Source organism: Ammospiza caudacuta, chromosome 7 (genome assembly GCF_027887145.1).
Source record: "Ammospiza caudacuta isolate bAmmCau1 chromosome 7, bAmmCau1.pri, whole genome shotgun sequence".
Taxonomy (NCBI): Eukaryota; Metazoa; Chordata; class Aves; order Passeriformes; family Passerellidae; genus Ammospiza; species Ammospiza caudacuta.
Window position 1 is genome coordinate 15809909 of NC_080599.1, and position 22314 is coordinate 15832222.

A 22314-nucleotide genomic window follows, 5' to 3' on the forward strand; every position below is an offset into this window, starting at 1 on the left:
AAGCTTTCTGCTAGCATGTAGACCACAAAAGACGCTAAAGGCGAAGGTACGATGCTCCCCGGAGCTAAGCGCCGCTCCCGGGCGTCTTTCGGCAGAAGCCGCGCTAAGAGAGCACTGTGAGCGGTACAATCGTCTTTGCGCGAAGAAGCCGCTTCTTCGGCTCACGGAGCCGGAGAGAGCGGCATGATCGGAAAGGTGAAGAAGGAAGCTGTACAACACTGGGATTGTATGCGCAGATTGCCAACTGATAGACAGCAGTACATTACCACTTTCCTGACTTTTCCAATCACATGAATATTCGATAAGAAGCTGTTTTGGACAGATTTTCTTTTCTTTATGGCAAACACTTGGCAGACCTCCGTGCAACGTCCAGAACACGATGGGAGATGTTTTCTGTGCTCGCGCAGGTTTTCCTTGCCAGACAGAGTGGAAAAGCTTTCTGCTAGCATGTAGACCACAAAAGACGCTAAAGACGAAGGTACGATGCTCTCCGCAGCTAAGCGCCGCTCCCGGGCTTCTTTCGGCAGAAGCGGCGCTAAGAGAGCACAGTGAGCGGTACAATCGTCTTTGCGCGAAGAAGCCGCTTCTTCGGCTCCGGGAGCCGGAGAGAGCGGCATGATCGGAAAGGTGAAGAAGGAAGCTGTACAACACTGGGATTGTGTGCGCAGCTTGCCAACTGATAGAAAACAGTACATTACCACTTTCCTGACTTGTCCAATCACATGAATATTCGATAAGAAGAGGTTTTGGACAGATTTTCTTTTCTTTATGCCAAACACATGGCAGACCTCCGTGCAACGTCCAGAACACGATGGGAGATGTTTTCTGTGCTCGCGCAGGTTTTCCTTGCCAGACAGAGTGGAAAAGCTTTCTGCTAGCATGTAGACCACAAAAGACGCTAAAGACGAAGGTACGATGCTCCCCGGAGCTAAGCGCCGCTCCCGGGCTTCTTTCGGCAGAAGCCGCGCTAAGAGAGCACTGTGAGCGGTACAATCGTCTTTGCGCGAAGAAGCCGCTTCTTCGGCTCCGGGAGCCGGAGAGAGCGGCAGCATCGGAAAGGTGAAGAAGGAAGCTGTACAACAGTGGGATTGTGTGCGCAGCTTGCCAACTGATAGAAAACAGTACATTACCACTTTCCTGACTTTTCCAATCACATGAATATTCGATTGGAAGCTGTTTTGGACAACTTTTCTTTTCTTCTTGTCGAACACTTGGCAGACCTCCGTGCAACGTCCAGAACACGATGGGAGATGTTTTCTGTGCTCGCGCAGGTTTTCCTTGCCACACAGAGTGGAAAAGCTTTCTGCTAGCATGTAGACCACAAAAGACGCTAAAGACGAAGGTACGATGCTCTCCGGAGCTAAGCGCCGCTCCCGGGCTTCTTTCGGCAGAAGCCGCGCTAAGAGAGCGCTGCGAGCGGTACAATCGTCTTTGCGCGAAGAAGCCGCTTCTTCGGCTCCGGGAGCCGGAGAGAGCGGCAGCATCGGAAAGGTGAAGAAGGAAGCCGTACAACACTGGGATTGTGTGCGCAGCTTGCCAACTGATAGAAAACAGTACATTACCACTTTCCTGACTTTTCCAATCACATGAATATTCGATATAAGCTGTTTTGGACCACTTTTCTTTTCTTCTTGTCAAACACTTGGCAGACTTCCGAGCAATGTCCAGAACACGATGGGAGATGTTTTCTGTGCTCCCGCAGGTTTTCCTTGCCAGACAGAGTGGAAAAGCTTTCTGCTAAGATGTAGACCACAAAAGACGCTAAAGGCGAAGGTACGATGCTCCCCGGAACTAATCGCCGCTCCCGGGCTTCTTTCGGCAGAAGCCGCGCTAAGAGAGCACTGTGAGCGGTACAATCGTCTTTGCGCGAAGAAGCCGCTTCTTCGGCTCCGGGAGCCGGAGAGAGCGGCATGATCGGAAAGGTGAAGAAGGAAGCTGTACAACACTGGGATTGTGTGCGCAGCTTGCCAACTGATAGAAAACAGTACATTACCACTTTCCTGACTTTTCCAATCACATGAATATTCGATTGGAAGCTGTTTTGGACAACTTTTCTTTTCTTCTTGTCGAACACTTGGCAGACCTCCGTGCAACGTCCAGAACACGATCGGAGATGTTACCTGTGCTCGCGCAGGTTTTCCTTGCCAGACAGAGTGGAAAAGCTTTCTGCTAGCATGTAGACCACAAAAGACGCTAAAGACGAAGGTACGATGCTCCCCGGAGCTAAGCGCCGCTCCCGGGCGTCTTTCGGCAGAAGCCGCGCTAAGAGAGCGCTGCGAGCGGTACAATCGTCTTTGCGCGAAGAAGCCGCTTCTTCGGCTCCGGGAGCCGGAGAGAGCGGCAGCATCGGAAAGGTGAAGAAGGAAGCCGTACAACACTGGGATTGTGTGCACAGCTTGCCAACTGATAGAAAACAGTACATTACCACTTTCCTGACTTTTCCAATCACATGAATATTCGATAAGAAGCTGTTTAGGACAGATTTTCTTTTCTTTATGGCAAACACTTGGCAGACCTCCGTGCAACGTCCAGAACACGATGGGAGATGTTTTCTGTGCTCGCGCAGGTTTTCCTTGCCAGACAGAGTGGAAAAGCTTTCTGCTAGGATGTAGACCACAAAAGACGCTAAAGGCGAAGGTACGATGCTCCCCGGAGCTAATCGCCGCTCCCGGGCTTCTTTCGGCAGAAGCCGCGCTAAGAGAGCACTGTGAGCGGTACAATCGTCTTTGCGCGAAGAAGCCGCTTCTTCGGCTCCGGGAGCCGGAGAGAGCGGCATGATCGGAAAGGTGAAGAAGGAAGCTGTACAACACTGGGATTGTGTGCGCAGCTTGCCAACTGATAGACAGTAGTACATTACCCCTTTCCTGACTTTTCCAATCACATGAATATTCGATTGGAAGCTGTTTTGGACAACTTTTCTTTTCTTCTTGTCGAACACTTGGCAGACCTCCGTGCAACGTCCAGAACACGATGGGAGATGTTTTCTGTGCTCGCGCAGGTTTTCCTTGCCAGACAGAGTGGAAAAGCTATCTGCTAGCATGTAGACCACAAAAGACGCTAAAGGCGAAGGTACGATGCTCCCCGGAGCTAAGCGCCGCTCCCGGGCGTCTTTCGGCAGAAGCCGCGCTAAGAGAGCACTGTGAGCGGTACAATCGTCTTTGCGCGAAGAAGCCGCTTCTTCGGCTCCGGGAGCCGGAGAGAGCGGCATGATCGGAAAGGTGAAGAAGGAAGCTGTACAACACTGGGATTGTGTGCGCAGCTTGCCAACTGATAGAAAACAGTACATTACCACTTTCCTGACTTTTCCAATCACATGAATCTTCGATTGGAAGCTGTTTTGGACAGATTTTCTTTTCTTTATGGCAAACACTTGGCAGACCTCCGTGCAACCTCCAGAACGCGTTGGAGATGTTTTCTGTGCTCGCGCAGGTTTTCCTTGCCAGACAGAGTGGAAAAGCTTTCTGCTAGCATGTAGACCACAAAAGACGCTAAAGGCGAAGGTACGATGCTCCCCGGAGCTAAGCGCCGCTCCCGGGCGTCTTTCGGCAGAAGCCGCGCTAAGAGAGCACTGTGAGCGGTACAATCGTCTTAGCGCGAAGAAGCCGCTTCTTCGGCTCCGGGAGCCGGAGAGAGCGGCATGATCGGAAAGGTGAAGAAGGAAGCTGTACAACACTGGGATTGTATGCGCAGATTGCCAACTGATAGACAGCAGTACATTACCACTTTCCTGACTTTTCCAATCACATGAATATTCGATAAGAAGCTGTTTTGGACAGATTTTCTTTTCTTTATGGCAAACACTTGGCAGACCTCCGTGCAACGTCCAGAACACGATGGGAGATGTTTTCTGTGCTCGCGCAGGTTTTCCTTGCCAGACAGAGTGGAAAAGCTTTCTGCTAGCATGTAGACCACAAAAGACGCTAAAGACGAAGGTACGATGCTCTCCGCAGCTAAGCGCCGCTCCCGGGCTTCTTTCGGCAGAAGCGGCGCTAAGAGAGCACTGTGAGCGGTACAATCGTCTTTGCGCGAAGAAGCCGCTTCTTCGGCTCCGGGAGCCGGAGAGAGCGGCATGATCGGAAAGGTGAAGAAGGAAGCTGTACAACACTGGGATTGTGTGCGCAGCTTGCCAACTGATAGAAAACAGTACATTACCACTTTCCTGACTTGTCCAATCACATGAATATTCGATAAGAAGAGGTTTTGGACAGATTTTCTTTTCTTTATGCCAAACACATGGCAGACCTCCGTGCAACGTCCAGAACACGATGGGAGATGTTTTCTGTGCTCGCGCAGGTTTTCCTTGCCAGACAGAGTGGAAAAGCTTTCTGCTAGCATGTAGACCACAAAAGACGCTAAAGACGAAGGTACGATGCTCCCCGGAGCTAAGCGCCGCTCCCGGGCTTCTTTCGGCAGAAGCCGCGCTAAGAGAGCACTGTGAGCGGTACAATCGTCTTTGCGCGAAGAAGCCGCTTCTTCGGCTCCGGGAGCCGGAGAGAGCGGCAGCATCGGAAAGGTGAAGAAGGAAGCTGTACAACAGTGGGATTGTGTGCGCAGCTTGCCAACTGATAGAAAACAGTACATTACCACTTTCCTGACTTTTCCAATCACATGAATATTCGATTGGAAGCTGTTTTGGACAACTTTTCTTTTCTTCTTGTCGAACACTTGGCAGACCTCCGTGCAACGTCCAGAACACGATGGGAGATGTTTTCTGTGCTCGCGCAGGTTTTCCTTGCCAGACAGAGTGGAAAAGCTTTCTGCTAGCATGTAGACCACAAAAGACGCTAAAGACGAAGGTACGATGCTCCCCGGAGCTAAGCGCCGCTCCCGGGCGTCTTTCGGCAGAAGCCGCGCTAAGAGAGCGCTGCGAGCGGTACAATCGTCTTTGCGCGAAGAAGCCGCTTCTTCGGCTCCGGGAGCCGGAGAGAGCGGCAGCATCGGAAAGGTGAAGAAGGAAGCCGTACAACACTGGGATTGTGTGCGCAGCTTGCCAACTGATAGAAAACAGTACATTACCACTTTCCTGACTTTTCCAATCACATGAATATTCGATTGGAATTTGTTTTGGACAACTTTTCTTTTCTTCTTGTCGAACACTTGGCAGACCTCCGTGCAACGTCCAGAACACGATGGGAGATGTTTTCTGTGCTCGCGCAGGTTTTCCTTGCCAGACAGAGTGGAAAAGCTATCTGCTAGCATGTAGACCACAAAAGACGCTAAAGGCGAAGGTACGATGCTCCTCGGAGCTAAGCGCCGCTCCCGGGCTTCTTTCGGCAGAAGCCGCGCTAAGAGAGCACTGTGAGCGGTACAATCGTCTTTGCGCGAAGAAGCCGCTTCTTCGGCTCCGGGAGCCGGAGAGAGCAGCAGCATCGGAAAGGTGAAGAAGGAAGCCGTACAACACTGGGATTGGGTGCACAGCTTGCCAACTGATAGAAAACAGTACATTACCACTTTCCTGACTTTTCCAATCACATGAATATTCGATAAGAAGCTGTTTTGGACAGATTTTCTTTTCTTCTTGTCGAACACTTGGCAGACCTCCGTGCAACGTCCAGAACACGATGGGAGATGTTTTCTGTGCTCGCGCAGGTTTTCCTTGCCAGACAGAGTGGAAAAGCTTTCTGCTAGCATGTAGACCACAAAAGACGCTAAAGACGAAGGTACGATGCTCTCCGGAGCTAAGCGCCGCTCCCGGGCTTCTTTCGTCAGAAGCCGCGCTAAGAGAGCACTGTGAGCGGTACAATCGTCTTAGCGCGAAGAAGCCGCTTCTTCGGCTCCGGGAGCCGGAGAGAGCGGCAGCATCGGAAAGGTGAAGAAGGAAGCTGTACAACACTGGGATTGTGTGCGCAGCTTGCCAACTGATAGAAAACAGTACATTACCACTTTCCTGACTTTTCCAATCACATGAATATTCGATTGGAAGCTGTTTTGGACAACTTTTCTTTTCTTCTTGTCGAACACTTGGCAGACCTCCGTGCAACGTCCAGAACACGATGGGAGATGTTTTCTGTGCTCGCGCAGGTTTTCCTTGCCAGACAGAGTGGAAAAGCTTTCTGCTAGCATGTAGACCACAAAAGACGCTAAAGACGAAGGTACGATGCTCCCCGGAGCTAAGCGCCGCTCCCGGGCTTCTTTCGGCAGAAGCCGCGCTAAGAGAGCGCTGCGAGCGGTAAAATCGTCTTTGCGCGAAGAAGCCGCTTCTTCGGCTCCGGGAGCCGGAGAGAGCGGCAGCATCGGAAAGGTGAAGAAGGAAGCCGTACAACACTGGGATTGTGTGCACAGCTTGCCAACTGATAGAAAACAGTACATTACCACTTTCCTGACTTTTCCAATCACATGAATCTTCGATTGGAAGCTGTTTTGGACAGATTTTCTTTTCTTTATGGCAAACACTTGGCAGACCTCCGTGCAACGTCCAGAACACGATGGGAGATGTTTTCTGTGCTCGCGCAGGTTTTCCTTGCCAGACAGAGTGGAAAAGCTTTCTGCTAGCATGTAGACCACAAAAGACGCTAAAGGCGAAGGTACGATGCTCCCCGGAGCTAATCGCCGCTCCCGGGCTTCTTTCGGCAGAAGCCGCGCTAAGAGAGCACTGTGAGCGGTACAATCGTCTTTGCGCGAAGAAGCCGCTTCTTCGGCTCCGGGAGCCGGAGAGAGCGGCATGATCGGAAAGGTGAAGAAGGAAGCTGTACAACACTGGGATTGTGTGCGCAGCTTGCCAACTGATAGACAGCAGTACATTACCACTTTCCTGACTTTTCCAATCACATGAATATTCGACTGGAAGCTGTTTTGGACAACTTTTCTTTTCTTCTTGTCGAACACTTGGCAGACCTCCGTGCAACGTCCAGAACACGATGGGAGATGTTTTCTGTGCTCGCGCAGGTTTTCCTTGCCAGACAGAGTGGAAAAGCTTTCTGCTAGCATGTAGACCACAAAAGACGCTAAAGACGAAGGTACGATGCTCCCCGGAGCTAAGCGCCGCTCCCGGGCTTCTTTCGGCAGAAGCCGCGCTAAGAGAGCACTGTGAGCGGTACAATCGTCTTTGCGCGAAGAAGCCGCTTCTTCGGCTCCGGGAGCCGGAGAGAGCGGCAGCATCGGAAAGGTGAAGAAGGAAGCTGTACAACAGTGGGATTGTGTGCGCAGCTTGCCAACTGATAGAAAACAGTACATTACCACTTTCCTGACTTTTCCAATCACATGAATATTCGATTGGAAGCTGTTTTGGACAACTTTTCTTTTCTTCTTGTCGAACACTTGGCAGACCTCCGTGCAACGTCCAGAACACGATGGGAGATGTTTTCTGTGCTCGCGCAGGTTTTCCTTGCCACACAGAGTGGAAAAGCTTTCTGCTAGCATGTAGACCACAAAAGACGCTAAAGACGAAGGTACGATGCTCTCCGGAGCTAAGCGCCGCTCCCGGGCTTCTTTCGGCAGAAGCCGCGCTAAGAGAGCGCTGCGAGCGGTACAATCGTCTTTGCGCGAAGAAGCCGCTTCTTCGGCTCCGGGAGCCGGAGAGAGCGGCAGCATCGGAAAGGTGAAGAAGGAAGCCGTACAACACTGGGATTGTGTGCGCAGCTTGCCAACTGATAGAAAACAGTACATTACCACTTTCCTGACTTTTCCAATCACATGAATATTCGATATAAGCTGTTTTGGACCACTTTTCTTTTCTTCTTGTCAAACACTTGGCAGACTTCCGAGCAATGTCCAGAACACGATGGGAGATGTTTTCTGTGCTCCCGCAGGTTTTCCTTGCCAGACAGAGTGGAAAAGCTTTCTGCTAAGATGTAGACCACAAAAGACGCTAAAGGCGAAGGTACGATGCTCCCCGGAACTAATCGCCGCTCCCGGGCTTCTTTCGGCAGAAGCCGCGCTAAGAGAGCACTGTGAGCGGTACAATCGTCTTTGCGCGAAGAAGCCGCTTCTTCGGCTCCGGGAGCCGGAGAGAGCGGCATGATCGGAAAGGTGAAGAAGGAAGCTGTACAACACTGGGATTGTGTGCGCAGCTTGCCAACTGATAGAAAACAGTACATTACCACTTTCCTGACTTTTCCAATCACATGAATATTCGATTGGAAGCTGTTTTGGACAACTTTTCTTTTCTTCTTGTCGAACACTTGGCAGACCTCCGTGCAACGTCCAGAACACGATCGGAGATGTTACCTGTGCTCGCGCAGGTTTTCCTTGCCAGACAGAGTGGAAAAGCTTTCTGCTAGCATGTAGACCACAAAAGACGCTAAAGACGAAGGTACGATGCTCCCCGGAGCTAAGCGCCGCTCCCGGGCGTCTTTCGGCAGAAGCCGCGCTAAGAGAGCGCTGCGAGCGGTACAATCGTCTTTGCGCGAAGAAGCCGCTTCTTCGGCTCCGGGAGCCGGAGAGAGCGGCAGCATCGGAAAGGTGAAGAAGGAAGCCGTACAACACTGGGATTGTGTGCACAGCTTGCCAACTGATAGAAAACAGTACATTACCACTTTCCTGACTTTTCCAATCACATGAATATTCGATAAGAAGCTGTTTTGGACAGATTTTCTTTTCTTTATGGCAAACACTTGGCAGACCTCCGTGCAACGTCCAGAACACGATGGGAGATGTTTTCTGTGCTCGCGCAGGTTTTCCTTGCCAGACAGAGTGGAAAAGCTTTCTGCTAGCATGTAGACCACAAAAGACGCTAAAGGCGAAGGTACGATGCTCCCCGGAGCTAATCGCCGCTCCCGGGCTTCTTTCGGCAGAAGCCGCGCTAAGAGAGCACTGTGAGCGGTACAATCGTCTTTGCGCGAAGAAGCCGCTTCTTCGGCTCCGGGAGCCGGAGAGAGCGGCATGATCGGAAAGGTGAAGAAGGAAGCTGTACAACACTGGGATTGTGTGCGCAGCTTGCCAACTGATAGACAGTAGTACATTACCCCTTTCCTGACTTTTCCAATCACATGAATATTCGATTGGAAGCTGTTTTGGACAACTTTTCTTTTCTTCTTGTCGAACACTTGGCAGACCTCCGTGCAACGTCCAGAACACGATGGGAGATGTTTTCTGTGCTCGCGCAGGTTTTCCTTGCCAGACAGAGTGGAAAAGCTATCTGCTAGCATGTAGACCACAAAAGACGCTAAAGGCGAAGGTACGATGCTCCCCGGAGCTAAGCGCCGCTCCCGGGCGTCTTTCGGCAGAAGCCGCGCTAAGAGAGCACAGTGAGCGGTACAATCGTCTTTGCGCGAAGAAGCCGCTTCTTCGGCTCCGGGAGCCGGAGAGAGCGGCATGATCGGAAAGGTGAAGAAGGAAGCTGTACAACACTGGGATTGTGTGCGCAGCTTGCCAACTGATAGAAAACAGTACATTACCACTTTCCTGACTTTTCCAATCACATGAATCTTCGATTGGAAGCTGTTTTGGACAGATTTTCTTTTCTTTATGGCAAACACTTGGCAGACCTCCGTGCAACCTCCAGAACGCGTTGGAGATGTTTTCTGTGCTCGCGCAGGTTTTCCTTGCCAGACAGAGTGGAAAAGCTTTCTGCTAGCATGTAGACCACAAAAGACGCTAAAGGCGAAGGTACGATGCTCCCCGGAGCTAAGCGCCGCTCCCGGGCGTCTTTCGGCAGAAGCCGCGCTAAGAGAGCACTGTGAGCGGTACAATCGTCTTAGCGCGAAGAAGCCGCTTCTTCGGCTCCGGGAGCCGGAGAGAGCGGCATGATCGGAAAGGTGAAGAAGGAAGCTGTACAACACTGGGATTGTATGCGCAGATTGCCAACTGATAGACAGCAGTACATTACCACTTTCCTGACTTTTCCAATCACATGAATATTCGATAAGAAGCTGTTTTGGACAGATTTTCTTTTCTTTATGGCAAACACTTGGCAGACCTCCGTGCAACGTCCAGAACACGATGGGAGATGTTTTCTGTGCTCGCGCAGGTTTTCCTTGCCAGACAGAGTGGAAAAGCTTTCTGCTAGCATGTAGACCACAAAAGACGCTAAAGACGAAGGTACGATGCTCTCCGCAGCTAAGCGCCGCTCCCGGGCTTCTTTCGGCAGAAGCGGCGCTAAGAGAGCACAGTGAGCGGTACAATCGTCTTTGCGCGAAGAAGCCGCTTCTTCGGCTCCGGGAGCCGGAGAGAGCGGCATGATCGGAAAGGTGAAGAAGGAAGCTGTACAACACTGGGATTGTGTGCGCAGCTTGCCAACTGATAGAAAACAGTACATTACCACTTTCCTGACTTGTCCAATCACATGAATATTCGATAAGAAGAGGTTTTGGACAGATTTTCTTTTCTTTATGCCAAACACATGGCAGACCTCCGTGCAACGTCCAGAACACGATGGGAGATGTTTTCTGTGCTCGCGCAGGTTTTCCTTGCCAGACAGAGTGGAAAAGCTTTCTGCTAGCATGTAGACCACAAAAGACGCTAAAGACGAAGGTACGATGCTCCCCGGAGCTAAGCGCCGCTCCCGGGCTTCTTTCGGCAGAAGCCGCGCTAAGAGAGCACTGTGAGCGGTACAATCGTCTTTGCGCGAAGAAGCCGCTTCTTCGGCTCCGGGAGCCGGAGAGAGCGGCAGCATCGGAAAGGTGAAGAAGGAAGCTGTACAACAGTGGGATTGTGTGCGCAGCTTGCCAACTGATAGAAAACAGTACATTACCACTTTCCTGACTTTTCCAATCACATGAATATTCGATTGGAAGCTGTTTTGGACAACTTTTCTTTTCTTCTTGTCGAACACTTGGCAGACCTCCGTGCAACGTCCAGAACACGATGGGAGATGTTTTCTGTGCTCGCGCAGGTTTTCCTTGCCACACAGAGTGGAAAAGCTTTCTGCTAGCATGTAGACCACAAAAGACGCTAAAGACGAAGGTACGATGCTCCCCGGAGCTAAGCGCCGCTCCCGGGCGTCTTTCGGCAGAAGCCGCGCTAAGAGAGCGCTGCGAGCGGTACAATCGTCTTTGCGCGAAGAAGCCGCTTCTTCGGCTCCGGGAGCCGGAGAGAGCGGCAGCATCGGAAAGGTGAAGAAGGAAGCCGTACAACACTGGGATTGTGTGCGCAGCTTGCCAACTGATAGAAAACAGTACATTACCACTTTCCTGACTTTTCCAATCACATGAATATTCGATTGGAATTTGTTTTGGACAACTTTTCTTTTCTTCTTGTCGAACACTTGGCAGACCTCCGTGCAACGTCCAGAACACGATGGGAGATGTTTTCTGTGCTCGCGCAGGTTTTCCTTGCCAGACAGAGTGGAAAAGCTATCTGCTAGCATGTAGACCACAAAAGACGCTAAAGGCGAAGGTACGATGCTCCTCGGAGCTAAGCGCCGCTCCCGGGCTTCTTTCGGCAGAAGCCGCGCTAAGAGAGCACTGTGAGCGGTACAATCGTCTTTGCGCGAAGAAGCCGCTTCTTCGGCTCCGGGAGCCGGAGAGAGCAGCAGCATCGGAAAGGTGAAGAAGGAAGCCGTACAACACTGGGATTGGGTGCACAGCTTGCCAACTGATAGAAAACAGTACATTACCACTTTCCTGACTTTTCCAATCACATGAATATTCGATAAGAAGCTGTTTTGGACAGATTTTCTTTTCTTCTTGTCGAACACTTGGCAGACCTCCGTGCAACGTCCAGAACACGATGGGAGATGTTTTCTGTGCTCGCGCAGGTTTTCCTTGCCAGACAGAGTGGAAAAGCTTTCTGCTAGCATGTAGACCACAAAAGACGCTAAAGACGAAGGTACGATGCTCTCCGGAGCTAAGCGCCGCTCCCGGGCTTCTTTCGTCAGAAGCCGCGCTAAGAGAGCACTGTGAGCGGTACAATCGTCTTAGCGCGAAGAAGCCGCTTCTTCGGCTCCGGGAGCCGGAGAGAGCGGCAGCATCGGAAAGGTGAAGAAGGAAGCTGTACAACACTGGGATTGTGTGCGCAGCTTGCCAACTGATAGAAAACAGTACATTACCACTTTCCTGACTTTTCCAATCACATGAATATTCGATTGGAAGCTGTTTTGGACAACTTTTCTTTTCTTCTTGTCGAACACTTGGCAGACCTCCGTGCAACGTCCAGAACACGATGGGAGATGTTTTCTGTGCTCGCGCAGGTTTTCCTTGCCAGACAGAGTGGAAAAGCTTTCTGCTAGCATGTAGACCACAAAAGACGCTAAAGACGAAGGTACGATGCTCCCCGGAGCTAAGCGCCGCTCCCGGGCTTCTTTCGGCAGAAGCCGCGCTAAGAGAGCGCTGCGAGCGGTAAAATCGTCTTTGCGCGAAGAAGCCGCTTCTTCGGCTCCGGGAGCCGGAGAGAGCGGCAGCATCGGAAAGGTGAAGAAGGAAGCCGTACAACACTGGGATTGTGTGCACAGCTTGCCAACTGATAGAAAACAGTACATTACCACTTTCCTGACTTTTCCAATCACATGAATATTCGATAAGAAGCTGTTTTGGACAGATTTTCTTTTCTTTATGGCAAACACTTGGCAGACCTCCGTGCAACGTCCAGAACACGATGGGAGATGTTTTCTGTGCTCGCGCAGGTTTTCCTTGCCAGACAGAGTGGAAAAGCTTTCTGCTAGCATGTAGACCACAAAAGACGCTAAAGGCGAAGGTACGATGCTCCCCGGAGCTAATCGCCGCTCCCGGGCTTCTTTCGGCAGAAGCCGCGCTAAGAGAGCACTGTGAGCGGTACAATCGTCTTTGCGCGAAGAAGCCGCTTCTTCGGCTCCGGGAGCCGGAGAGAGCGGCATGATCGGAAAGGTGAAGAAGGAAGCTGTACAACACTGGGATTGTGTGCGCAGCTTGCCAACTGATAGACAGCAGTACATTACCACTTTCCTGACTTTTCCAATCACATGAATATTCGACTGGAAGCTGTTTTGGACAACTTTTCTTTTCTTCTTGTCGAACACTTGGCAGACCTCCGTGCAACGTCCAGAACACGATGGGAGATGTTTTCTGTGCTCGCGCAGGTTTTCCTTGCCAGACAGAGTGGAAAAGCTTTCTGCTAGCATGTAGACCACAAAAGACGCTAAAGACGAAGGTACGATGCTCCCCGGAGCTAAGCGCCGCTCCCGGGCTTCTTTCGGCAGAAGCCGCGCTAAGAGAGCACTGTGAGCGGTACAATCGTCTTTGCGCGAAGAAGCCGCTTCTTCGGCTCCGGGAGCCGGAGAGAGCGGCAGCATCGGAAAGGTGAAGAAGGAAGCTGTACAACAGTGGGATTGTGTGCGCAGCTTGCCAACTGATAGAAAACAGTACATTACCACTTTCCTGACTTTTCCAATCACATGAATATTCGATTGGAAGCTGTTTTGGACAGATTTTCTTTTCTTCTTGTCGAACACTTGGCAGACCTCCGTGCAACGTCCAGAACACGATGGGAGATGTTTTCTGTGCTCGCGCAGGTTTTCCTTGCCACACAGAGTGGAAAAGCTTTCTGCTAGCATGTAGACCACAAAAGACGCTAAAGACGAAGGTACGATGCTCCCCGGAGCTAAGCGCCGCTCCCGGGCTTCTTTCGGCAGAAGCCGCGCTAAGAGAGCGCTGCGAGCGGTACAATCGTCTTTGCGCGAAGAAGCCGCTTCTTCGGCTCCGGGAGCCGGAGAGAGCGGCAGCATCGGAAAGGTGAAGAAGGAAGCCGTACAACACTGGGATTGGGTGCACAGCTTGCCAACTGATAGAAAACAGTACATTACCACTTTCCTGACTTTTCCAATCACATGAATATTCGATAAGAAGCTGTTTTGGACAGATTTTCTTTTCTTTATGGCAAACACTTGGCAGACCTCCGTGCAACGTCCAGAACACGATGGGAGATGTTTTCTGTGCTCGCGCAGGTTTTCCTTGCCAGACAGAGTGGAAAAGCTTTCTGCTAGCATGTAGACCACAAAAGACGCTAAAGGCGAAGGTACGATGCTCCCCGGAGCTAAGCGCCGCTCCCGGGCTTCTTTCGGCAGAAGCCGCGCTAAGAGAGCACTGTGAGCGGTACAATCGTCTTTGCGCGAAGAAGCCGCTTCTTCGGCTCCGGGAGCCGGAGAGAGCGGCAGCATCGGAAAGGTGAAGAAGGAAGCTGTACAACACTGGGATTGTGTGCGCAGCTTGCCAACTGATAGAAAACAGTACATTACCACTTTCCTGACTTTTCCAATCACATGAATATTCGATTGGAAGCTGTTTTGGACAACTTTTCTTTTCTTCTTGTCGAACACTTGGCAGACCTCCGTGCAACGTCCAGAACACGATGGGAGATGTTTTCTGTGCTCGCGCAGGTTTTCCTTGCCACACAGAGTGGAAAAGCTTTCTGCTAGCATGTAGACCACAAAAGACGCTAAAGACGAAGGTACGATGCTCCCCGGAGCTAAGCGCCGCTCCCGGGCTTCTTTCGGCAGAAGCCGCGCTAAGAGAGCGCTGCGAGCGGTACAATCGTCTTTGCGCGAAGAAGCCGCTTCTTCGGCTCCGGGAGCCGGAGAGAGCGGCAGCATCGGAAAGGTGAAGAAGGAAGCTGTACAACAGTGGGATTGTGTGCGCAGCTTGCCAACTGATAGAAAACAGTACATTACCACTTTCCTGACTTTTCCAATCACATGAATATTCGATTGGAAGCTGTTTTGGACAACTTTTCTTTTCTTCTTGTCGAACACTTGGCAGACCTCCGTGCAACGTCCAGAACACGATGGGAGATGTTTTCTGTGCTCGCGCAGGTTTTCCTTGCCAGACAGAGTGGAAAAGCTTTCTGCTAGCATGTAGACCACAAAAGACGCTAAAGGCGAAGGTACGATGCTCCCCGGAGCTAATCGCCGCTCCCGGGCTTCTTTCGGCAGAAGCCGCGCTAAGAGAGCACTGTGAGCGGTACAATCGTCTTTGCGCGAAGAAGCCGCTTCTTCGGCTCCGGGAGCCGGAGAGAGCGGCATGATCGGAAAGGTGAAGAAGGAAGCTGTACAACACTGGGATTGTGTGCGCAGCTTGCCAACTGATAGACAGCAGTACATTACCACTTTCCTGACTTTTCCAATCACATGAATATTCGACTGGAAGCTGTTTTGGACAACTTTTCTTTTCTTCTTGTCGAACACTTGGCAGACCTCCGTGCAACGTCCAGAACACGATGGGAGATGTTTTCTGTGCTCGCGCAGGTTTTCCTTGCCAGACAGAGTGGAAAAGCTTTCTGCTAGCATGTAGACCACAAAAGACGCTAAAGACGAAGGTACGATGCTCCCCGGAGCTAAGCGCCGCTCCCGGGCTTCTTTCGGCAGAAGCCGCGCTAAGAGAGCACTGTGAGCGGTACAATCGTCTTTGCGCGAAGAAGCCGCTTCTTCGGCTCCGGGAGCCGGAGAGAGCGGCAGCATCGGAAAGGTGAAGAAGGAAGCTGTACAACAGTGGGATTGTGTGCGCAGCTTGCCAACTGATAGAAAACAGTACATTACCACTTTCCTGACTTTTCCAATCACATGAATATTCGATTGGAAGCTGTTTTGGACAACTTTTCTTTTCTTCTTGTCGAACACTTGGCAGACCTCCGTGCAACGTCCAGAACACGATGGGAGATGTTTTCTGTGCTCGCGCAGGTTTTCCTTGCCACACAGAGTGGAAAAGCTTTCTGCTAGCATGTAGACCACAAAAGACGCTAAAGACGAAGGTACGATGCTCCCCGGAGCTAAGCGCCGCTCCCGGGCTTCTTTCGGCAGAAGCCGCGCTAAGAGAGCGCTGCGAGCGGTACAATCATCTTTGCGCGAAGAAGCCGCTTCTTCGGCTCCGGGAGCCGGAGAGAGCGGCAGCATCGGAAAGGTGAAGAAGGAAGCCGTACAACACTGGGATTGGGTGCACAGCTTGCCAACTGATAGAAAACAGTACATTACCACTTTCCTGACTTTTCCAATCACATGAATATTCGATAAGAAGCTGTTTTGGACAGATTTTCTTTTCTTTATGGCAAACACTTGGCAGACCTCCGTGCAACGTCCAGAACACGATGGGAGATGTTTTCTGTGCTCGCGCAGGTTTTCCTTGCCAGACAGAGTGGAAAAGCTTTCTGCTAGCATGTAGACCACAAAAGACGCTAAAGGCGAAGGTACGATGCTCCCCGGAGCTAATCGCCGCTCCCGGGCTTCTTTCGGCAGAAGCCGCGCTAAGAGAGCACAGTGAGCGGTACAATCGTCTTTGCGCGAAGAAGCCGCTTCTTCGGCTCCGGGAGCCGGAGAGAGCGGCAGCATCGGAAAGGTGAAGAAGGAAGCTGTACAACACTGGGATTGTGTGCGCAGCTTGCCAACTGATAGACAGTAGTACATTACCCCTTTCCTGACTTTTCCAATCACATGAATATTCGATTGGAAGCTGTTTTGGACAACTTTTCTTTTCTTCTTGTCGAACACTTGGCAGACCTCCGTGCAACGTCCAGAACACGATGGGAGATGTTTTCTGTGCTCGCGCAGGTTTTCCTTGCCAGACAGAGTGGAAAAGCTTTCTGCTAAGATGTAGACCACAAAAGACGCTAAAGGCGAAGGTACGATGCTCCCCGGAGCTAATCGCCGCTCCCGGGCGTCTTTCGGCAGAAGCCGCGCTAAGAGACCACTGTGAGCGGTACAATCGTCTTTGCGCGAAGAAGCCGCTTCTTCGGCTCCGGGAGCCGGAGAGAGCGGCATGATCGGAAAGGTGAAGAAGGAAGCTGTACAACAGTGGGATTGTGTGCGCAGCTTGCCAACTGATAGAAAACAGTACATTACCACTTTCCTGACTTTTCCAATCACATGAATCTTCGATTGGAAGCTGTTTTGGACAGATTTTCTTTTCTTTATGGCAAACACTTGGCAGACCTCCGTGCAACGTCCAGAACGCGTTGGAGATGTTTTCTGTGCTCGCGCAGGTTTTCCTTGCCAGACAGAGTGGAAAAGCTTTCTGCTAGCATGTAGACCACAAAAGACGCTAAAGGCGAAGGTACGATGCTCCCCGGAGCTAAGCGCCGCTCCCGGGCGTCTTTCGGCAGAAGCCGCGCTAAGAGAGCACTGTGAGCGGTACAATCGTCTTTGCGCGAAGAAGCCGCTTCTTCGGCTCACGGAGCCGGAGAGAGCGGCATGATCGGAAAGGTGAAGAAGGAAGCTGTACAACACTGGGATTGTATGCGCAGATTGCCAACTGATAGACAGCAGTACATTACCACTTTCCTGACTTTTCCAATCACATGAATATTCGATAAGAAGCTGTTTTGGACAGATTTTCTTTTCTTTATGGCAAACACTTGGCAGACCTCCGTGCAACGTCCAGAACACGATGGGAGATGTTTTCTGTGCTCGCGCAGGTTTTCCTTGCCAGACAGAGTGGAAAAGCTTTCTGCTAGCATGTAGACCACAAAAGACGCTAAAGACGAAGGTACGATGCTCTCCGCAGCTAAGCGCCGCTCCCGGGCTTCTTTCGTCAGAAGCCGCGCTAAGAGAGCACAGTGAGCGGTACAATCGTCTTTGCGCGAAGAAGCCGCTTCTTCGGCTCCGGGAGCCGGAGAGAGCGGCATGATCGGAAAGGTGAAGAAGGAAGCTGTACAACACTGGGATTGTGTGCGCAGCTTGCCAACTGATAGAAAACAGTACATTGCCACTTTCCTGACTTGTCCAATCACATGAATATTCGATAAGAAGAGGTTTTGGACAGATTTTCTTTTCTTTATGCCAAACACATGGCAGACCTCCGTGCAACGTCCAGAACACGATGGGAGATGTTTTCTGTGCTCGCGCAGGTTTTCCTTGCCAGACAGAGTGGAAAAGCTTTCTGCTAGCATGTAGACCACAAAAGACGCTAAAGACGAAGGTACGATGCTCCCCGGAGCTAAGCGCCGCTCCCGGGCTTCTTTCGGCAGAAGCCGCGCTAAGAGAGCACTGTGAGCGGTACAATCGTCTTTGCGCGAAGAAGCCGCTTCTTCGGCTCCGGGAGCCGGAGAGAGCGGCAGCATCGGAAAGGTGAAGAAGGAAGCTGTACAACAGTGGGATTGTGTGCGCAGCTTGCCAACTGATAGAAAACAGTACATTACCACTTTCCTGACTTTTCCAATCACATGAATATTCGATTGGAAGCTGTTTTGGACAACTTTTCTTTTCTTCTTGTCGAACACTTGGCAGACCTCCGTGCAACGTCCAGAACACGATGGGAGATGTTTTCTGTGCTCGCGCAGGTTTTCCTTGCCAGACAGAGTGGAAAAGCTTTCTGCTAGCATGTAGACCACAAAAGACGCTAAAGGCGAAGGTACGATGCTCCCCGGAGCTAATCGCCGCTCCCGGGCTTCTTTCGGCAGAAGCCGCGCTAAGAGAGCACTGTGAGCGGTACAATCGTCTTTGCGCGAAGAAGCCGCTTCTTCGGCTCCGGGAGCCGGAGAGAGCGGCATGATCGGAAAGGTGAAGAAGGAAGCTGTACAACACTGGGATTGTGTGCGCAGCTTGCCAACTGATAGACAGCAGTACATTACCACTTTCCTGACTTTTCCAATCACATGAATATTCGACTGGAAGCTGTTTTGGACAATTTTTCTTTTCTTCTTGTCGAACACTTGGCAGACCTCCGTGCAACGTCCAGAACACGATGGGAGATGTTTTCTGTGCTCGCGCAGGTTTTCCTTGCCAGACAGAGTGGAAAAGCTTTCTGCTAGCATGTAGACCACAAAAGACGCTAAAGACGAAGGTACGATGCTCCCCGGAGCTAAGCGCCGCTCCCGGGCTTCTTTCGGCAGAAGCCGCGCTAAGAGAGCACTGTGAGCGGTACAATCGTCTTTGCGCGAAGAAGCCGCTTCTTCGGCTCCGGGAGCCGGAGAGAGCGGCAGCATCGGAAAGGTGAAGAAGGAAGCTGTACAACAGTGGGATTGTGTGCGCAGCTTGCCAACTGATAGAAAACAGTACATTACCACTTTCCTGACTTTTCCAATCACATGAATATTCGATTGGAAGCTGTTTTGGACAACTTTTCTTTTCTTCTTGTCGAACACTTGGCAGACCTCCGTGCAACGTCCAGAACACGATGGGAGATGTTTTCTGTGCTCGCGCAGGTTTTCCTTGCCACACAGAGTGGAAAAGCTTTCTGCTAGCATGTAGACCACAAAAGACGCTAAAGACGAAGGTACGATGCTCCCCGGAGCTAAGCGCCGCTCCCGGGCTTCTTTCGGCAGAAGCCGCGCTAAGAGAGCGCTGCGAGCGGTACAATCGTCTTTGCGCGAAGAAGCCGCTTCTTCGGCTCCGGGAGCCGGAGAGAGCGGCAGCATCGGAAAGGTGAAGAAGGAAGCTGTACAACAGTGGGATTGTGTGCGCAGCTTGCCAACTGATAGAAAACAGTACATTACCACTTTCCTGACTTTTCCAATCACATGAATATTCGATTGGAAGCTGTTTTGGACAACTTTTCTTTTCTTCTTGTCGAACACTTGGCAGACCTCCGTGCAACGTCCAGAACACGATGGGAGATGTTTTCTGTGCTCGCGCAGGTTTTCCTTGCCAGACAGAGTGGAAAAGCTTTCTGCTAGCATGTAGACCACAAAAGACGCTAAAGGCGAAGGTACGATGCTCCCCGGAGCTAATCGCCGCTCCCGGGCTTCTTTCGGCAGAAGCCGCGCTAAGAGAGCACTGTGAGCGGTACAATCGTCTTTGCGCGAAGAAGCCGCTTCTTCGGCTCCGGGAGCCGGAGAGAGCGGCATGATCGGAAAGGTGAAGAAGGAAGCTGTACAACACTGGGATTGTGTGCGCAGCTTGCCAACTGATAGACAGCAGTACATTACCACTTTCCTGACTTTTCCAATCACATGAATATTCGACTGGAAGCTGTTTTGGACAACTTTTCTTTTCTTCTTGTCGAACACTTGGCAGACCTCCGTGCAACGTCCAGAACACGATGGGAGATGTTTTCTGTGCTCGCGCAGGTTTTCCTTGCCAGACAGAGTGGAAAAGCTTTCTGCTAGCATGTAGACCACAAAAGACGCTAAAGACGAAGGTACGATGCTCCCCGGAGCTAAGCGCCGCTCCCGGGCTTCTTTCGGCAGAAGCCGCGCTAAGAGAGCACTGTGAGCGGTACAATCGTCTTTGCGCGAAGAAGCCGCTTCTTCGGCTCCGGGAGCCGGAGAGAGCGGCAGCATCGGAAAGGTGAAGAAGGAAGCTGTACAACAGTGGGATTGTGTGCGCAGCTTGCCAACTGATAGAAAACAGTACATTACCACTTTCCTGACTTTTCCAATCACATGAATATTCGATTGGAAGCTGTTTTGGACAACTTTTCTTTTCTTCTTGTCGAACACTTGGCAGACCTCCGTGCAACGTCCAGAACACGATGGGAGATGTTTTCTGTGCTCGCGCAGGTTTTCCTTGCCACACAGAGTGGAAAAGCTTTCTGCTAGCATGTAGACCACAAAAGACGCTAAAGACGAAGGTACGATGCTCCCCGGAGCTAAGCGCCGCTCCCGGGCTTCTTTCGGCAGAAGCCGCGCTAAGAGAGCGCTGCGAGCGGTACAATCGTCTTTGCGCGAAGAAGCCGCTTCTTCGGCTCCGGGAGCCGGAGAGAGCGGCAGCATCGGAAAGGTGAAGAAGGAAGCCGTACAACACTGGGATTGGGTGCACAGCTTGCCAACTGATAGAAAACAGTACATTACCACTTTCCTGACTTTTCCAATCACATGAATATTCGATAAGAAGCTGTTTTGGACAGATTTTCTTTTCTTTATGGCAAACACTTGGCAGACCTCCGTGCAACGTCCAGAACACGATGGGAGATGTTTTCTGTGCTCGCGCAGGTTTTCCTTGCCAGACAGAGTGGAAAAGCTTTCTGCTAGCATGTAGACCACAAAAGACGCTAAAGGCGAAGGTACGATGCTCCCCGGAGCTAATCGCCGCTCCCGGGCTTCTTTCGGCAGAAGCCGCGCTAAGAGAGCACTGTGAGCGGTACAATCGTCTTTGCGCGAAGAAGCCGCTTCTTCGGCTCCGGGAGCCGGAGAGAGCGGCAGCATCGGAAAGGTGAAGAAGGAAGCTGTACAACACTGGGATTGTGTGCGCAGCTTGCCAACTGATAGACAGTAGTACATTACCCCTTTCCTGACTTTTCCAATCACATGAATATTCGATTGGAAGCTGTTTTGGACAACTTTTCTTTTCTTCTTGTCGAACACTTGGCAGACCTCCGTGCAACGTCCAGAACACGATGGGAGATGTTTTCTGTGCTCGCGCAGGTTTTCCTTGCCAGACAGAGTGGAAAAGCTTTCTGCTAAGATGTAGACCACAAAAGACGCTAAAGGCGAAGGTACGATGCTCCCCGGAGCTAATCGCTGCTCCCGGGCGTCTTTCGGCAGAAGCCGCGCTAAGAGACCACTGTGAGCGGTACAATCGTCTTTGCGCGAAGAAGCCGCTTCTTCGGCTCCGGGAGCCGGAGAGAGCGGCATGATCGGAAAGGTGAAGAAGGAAGCTGTACAACAGTGGGATTGTGTGCGCAGCTTGCCAACTGATAGAAAACAGTACATTACCACTTTCCTGACTTTTCCAATCACATGAATCTTCGATTGGAAGCTGTTTTGGACAGATTTTCTTTTCTTTATGGCAAACACTTGGCAGACCTCCGTGCAACGTCCAGAACGCGTTGGAGATGTTTTCTGTGCTCGCGCAGGTTTTCCTTGCCAGACAGAGTGGAAAAGCTTTCTGCTAGCATGTAGACCACAAAAGACGCTAAAGGCGAAGGTACGATGCTCCCCGGAGCTAAGCGCCGCTCCCGGGCGTCTTTCGGCAGAAGCCGCGCTAAGAGAGCACTGTGAGCGGTACAATCGTCTTTGCGCGAAGAAGCCGCTTCTTCGGCTCACGGAGCCGGAGAGAGCGGCATGATCGGAAAGGTGAAGAAGGAAGCTGTACAACACTGGGATTGTATGCGCAGATTGCCAACTGATAGACAGCAGTACATTACCACTTTCCTGACTTTTCCAATCACATGAATATTCGATAAGAAACTGTTTTGGACAGATTTTCTTTTCTTTATGGCAAACACTTGGCAGACCTCCGTGCAACGTCCAGAACACGATGGGAGATGTTTTCTGTGCTCGCGCAGGTTTTCCTTGCCAGACAGAGTGGAAAAGCTTTCTGCTAGCATGTAGACCACAAAAGACGCTAAAGACGAAGGTACGATGCTCTCCGCAGCTAAGCGCCGCTCCCGGGCTTCTTTCGTCAGAAGCCGCGCTAAGAGAGCACAGTGAGCGGTACAATCGTCTTTGCGCGAAGAAGCCGCTTCTTCGGCTCCGGGAGCCGGAGAGAGCGGCATGATCGGAAAGGTGAAGAAGGAAGCTGTACAACACTGGGATTGTGTGCGCAGCTTGCCAACTGATAGAAAACAGTACATTACCACTTTCCTGACTTGTCCAATC